Source organism: Hylobates moloch, unplaced genomic scaffold (genome assembly GCF_009828535.3).
Source record: "Hylobates moloch isolate HMO894 unplaced genomic scaffold, HMol_V3 SCAFFOLD_13, whole genome shotgun sequence".
Taxonomy (NCBI): Eukaryota; Metazoa; Chordata; class Mammalia; order Primates; family Hylobatidae; genus Hylobates; species Hylobates moloch.
Window position 1 is genome coordinate 47,292,453 of NW_026652288.1, and position 4,535 is coordinate 47,296,987.

Here is a 4,535-nt window from a genome sequence, read left to right on the forward strand (position 1 = left end):
GCAGTGGCGCAATCTTGGCTCACTGCAACTTCTGCCTCCCCGGTTCAAGCGATTCTCCTGCCTCAGCCTCCCGAGTAGCTGGGACTACAGGCACGTGCCACTACGCCCAGGTAATTTTTTGTATTTTTAGTAGAGATGGGATTTCACCATATTGGCCAAGCTGGTCTCAAACTCCTGACCTTGTGATCTGCCCGCCTTGGCCCCCCAAAGTGCTGGGATTACAGGCGTGAGCCACCGCACCCAGCCAAATTTTGTCTAGAGATAGAGTCTCGCTATGTTGCCCAGGCTGGTCTTGAACACCTGTGTTCAAGTGATCTTCCCACCTTGGCCTCCCAAAGTGGCAAATATTTTCTCCTAGGCTGTGTCTTGTCCTCTCATTTCTCTTTATAGTGTCTTTCACAGAGCAAGTTTTTAGTTTTAATGAAATCCAGCTTATCAATTCTTTCATGGATCATGCTTTTGGTATTATATCTAAAAAGTTATGGCCATACCCAAGTTCATCTAGAATTTCTCCTATGTTATATGCTAAGACTTTTATAGTTTGCATTTTACATTTAGTTCTATGATCCATTTTGAGTTAATTTTTGTTGAGGGTGTAAGGTCTGTGTCTCGATTCTTTTTTTTTTTTTTTGGCATGTGGATGCCCAGTTGTTCGAGTACCATTTGTTGACAAGGTTATCTTTTCTCCATTGTACTGGCTTTTCTCCTCTTCTTTGTCAAAGATCAGTTGACTGCATTTATGTGGGTCTATTTCTGGGTTCCATTGATCCATTTGTCTATTACTTTGCCAATACCTCACTGTCTTGATTATTGTAGCTTTATACTAAGTCTTGAAGTTAGGTACTATCAGTCCTCCAACTTCAGTCTCTTATGTCATTGTGTTGGCTATTTCAGATCTTTTGCCTCTCCATAGAAACTTTAGAATCAGTTTGTTGATATCCGCAAAACAACTTGCTAGGATTTTTATTGAGATTGCATTGAATGTATCAGTCAAGTAGGGGAGAATTGACATTTTGACAATATCAAGTCTTCTTTCCATGAACATAGACTATCTCTCCTTTTATTTAGTTCTTTGATTTCTTCCATCAGAGTTTATAATTTTCCTCATATAGATCTTGTACATATTTTGTTACATTTAAACCTAAGTAGTTTATTTTGGGGCAGTATCGTGTTTTTAATTTCAAATTCCACTTGCTCATTGCTGGTATAAAGAAAAGCAATTTACTTTTTTATATTAACCTGTATCCTACAAACTTGCTATAATCATTATTAGTTTCAGAAATTTTTTGTTAATTCTTTTGGAATTTCTACGTAGACAGTCATGTCATCTGTGAACAAAGACAGTTTTATTCACATTTCTTTCTTGTCAACTGGCCCCCTCTTAGTTTCTATCAATAGGAGTGTTGAGGGAGACTGGAAAACTGAAAGAAAAGTGACTTTCATTTTCCTCTTTGCTTGCTATGCCTGTCAGTGTTGGCCTAGCATCAGAAGTTAGTCCAGCCTCAAGCTTCTATCAGCTCTCCCAGAACAGCCCTTGTGCCCCCTTAGACATCCAGCACCAATCAGGAAACATCCCATCCTCAGAGGTCTAAGCCTCAGCTCTGTTAGGTCCTTTCTCTGAACTTTTGGTTTAGATAACCCCAGCTTCTTCCCTTTGTTTCGCCAGCTCCAAAGGTGGTAGCTGCTCCTTGCAGATTTTATCTCTATGTTACCTCAATGTTTCCCTTTGCTTTTTCATTCCTCCAACACTTATTTAATCAACTCCCTGCATTGCATTCTGTATTGAAGCATCTAGTGTTACTTTTGTTTTCCTGAATGAACTCTTACTGATACAAATAATACTGATTAACTTCATATTTTGATAAATGAAAGGTTTGTGTTGTAGGTAACCAGTAAAAGTGTGGACATAGAATTATATAACTTCAAATTGATCAAGGGAAAAATGAAATGAGAAATAAATACCAGTTATGATGCCACTGATTTCAGGAAATACTTGTATCTATCATCAAAAAGAATATCAGCAGGGCTTGGTGGCTCATGCCTGTAATCCCAGCACTTTGGGAGGCCGAGGTGGGCAGATCACAAGGTCAGGAGATCGAGACCATCCTGGCTAACACGGTGAAACCCCGTCTCTACTAAAAATACAAAAAATTAGCCGGGCTTGGTGGCGGGTGCCTGTAGTCCCAGCTACTCAGGAGGCTGAGGCAGGAGAATGGTATGAACCCAGGAGGCGGAGCTTGCAGTGAGCCGAGATTGCACCACTGCACTCCAGCCTGGGCGACAGAGCAAGACTCCATCTCAAAAAAAAAAAAAAAAAGAATAAATGTAATTTATTTGATTCTGATCACAAAATACAGGCAAAAAGCACGGGCAATGCCTGTAACTCCTTGATCACACATCTTCCCAGTCTGTGCTTTTATAATACCTTTGTATAACAGCAAGCTCATGCTGTCCCCAAGCGCTTGTTCACATTCTAACAGCTGCAAAGATTAGTGTATGACCAGTTGGGAAGTTAAACAGATGCCCTGCTCACAAGGTAGGGCCCCTCCAATTAGGGTTACAGCTCCCTTTTGCTGATACTGAAACTGAAGTAATTGGTTGCTTTATCCGTCACAGATGAATTAGGCCTGCACAATTCTTCGAGTGCTTTAAGTAACCTTACTGAAAGGCAGTGACTAAGACCCTTTCCTTGCTCCCAAGCTCCCTAAGTCCCGGGCTGCCTGTGGCACCTGGACTGCTGCCCCTGGGTCCCCCACATTCCAGGGCCACGATGGAGGAAGGGCAGGCCAGGCCAAGCATGAGGAATAAACAGTCTTTACTGGGCTCAGGCCAGGAGTCCGTGGGCCTTGAGGACCTCCCTGTATTTGTCAGTTTTCTTCTCCACATTCTTTTCGGCCTGTCTCCATAGCCTCAGGAGTTGTTTCTTCTGGTCGTGGATCTTGGCTTTCTCCTTCCCCTTCTCCTCCAGGGTGGCTGTCACGGTCTGGTACTTTCAGCCAATCTCGTGAGCCAGGCACCCCAGGTAGGCGAACTTTCTCGTAGGCTTCAGACGCACAACCTTGGGGGCGACAGGAAGCACCATCCGCTTTTTCCTGTCACAGGGCGGTGGGACGCCACCCAACACCTGGCGGCGGGTCCTAGGCGGCCTGGCTGGGTGCTGTTGTGGGGCTGCCTGCCTCGCAAGCTCCGCCAGAAGACGTGGGGCCCCGGGAAGGGCTGGTGTTCATCTGCTTGCGGAGGAAAGCCAGGTACTTCAACTTGTTTCTGTAGAAATTGCCAGAAATGTTGATGCCCTTGCAGCGCAAGATCACCACCTTCCGGCCCAGCAGCACCTGCTTAGCCACGATGGCCGCCAGGCAGCCCCGGAGGTGACCTCGGCCATTGAGCACTAGGACCTGCCCCTCCGCCATCTTCGGCAGCCGCCTAGAAGAGATTGAATTATAAATCAGAAACTTCCCATGAAGAAAATATCAATACTATTTATTCACAAGCTTTTCCAAAAATAGAAGAAAATGAAGCTCTTCCAAGCCCATTCAATGAGGTAGTACTACTCAGATGCCAAAATCAGACAAACACAATACAAGAAAACTATAGAGTATTTCTTATGAATATAGACCCAGAAATTCTCCACAAATTACCATGAATTCAACAACAAATAAAAAGGATTATATACCACGACCAAGTGGGATTTATCCCAGGAATGAAAGCTTCAGTTAACATAAGAAATAAAATTAATGTAGTACATCCTATCCGTAGACTAAAGGACAGAAACCACACGGTCATCTTAATAGACACAGAAAAGACATTCGACAAAACTCAACATCTCTTCATGATAAAAACATTTAATAAACCAGGAAGATAAAGGGACTTAATCAACCTGGTAAAAGTTATCAAGCATCTACAAAAAACCCACAACTAATATCATACTTTTTGGTAAAAAATGAATGATTCCTCTCTCTAATATTAGGAATAAGACAACAATACCTACTCTTACCATTTCTATTCGACATTGTACTGGACATTCTAACCAGTGTAATTAGGCAAGAAGATGAATGTTCTGTGTAGATGAATGAATGAATGTAAAAGGCATACAGATTGGAGAGAAAAATAAAAACATCTCTATTTGCAGATGACCTTATATCTAAAATATCCTAAGGAATTCACTAAAAAATCTATTAGAACTAATACAAGAGTTCAACAAGGTTGCAGAATACAAGAATCAATTATATTTCTATACACTTGCAATGAACAATCTAAGAACAAAAGTAAGAACATGATTCCATTTGCAATAGCATCAAAAAGAATAAAATAATTAGAAATACATGTAGCAAAGAAGTACAAAACATATACTCTAGGCCAGGTGCAGTGGCTCACGTGTGTAATCCCAGCACTTTGGGAAGCCAAGGTGGGCAGATCACCTGAGGTCAGGAGTTCGAGACCAGCCTGGCCAACATGGTGAAACCATTCTCTACTAAAAATACAAAAAAAAATCAGTCGAGCATGGTGGCAGGCGCCTATAATCTCAGCTACTTGGG

The 4,535-nt window shown here is 42.2% G+C and overlaps 1 pseudogene; it reads right to left on the minus strand.

Moving 5' to 3' along the window:
* Window positions 1-2,824: 2,824 nt before the first annotated feature.
* Window positions 2,825-3,410, minus strand: LOC116480051 (large ribosomal subunit protein uL13-like; annotated as a pseudogene).
* Window positions 3,411-4,535: the final 1,125 nt, after the last annotated feature.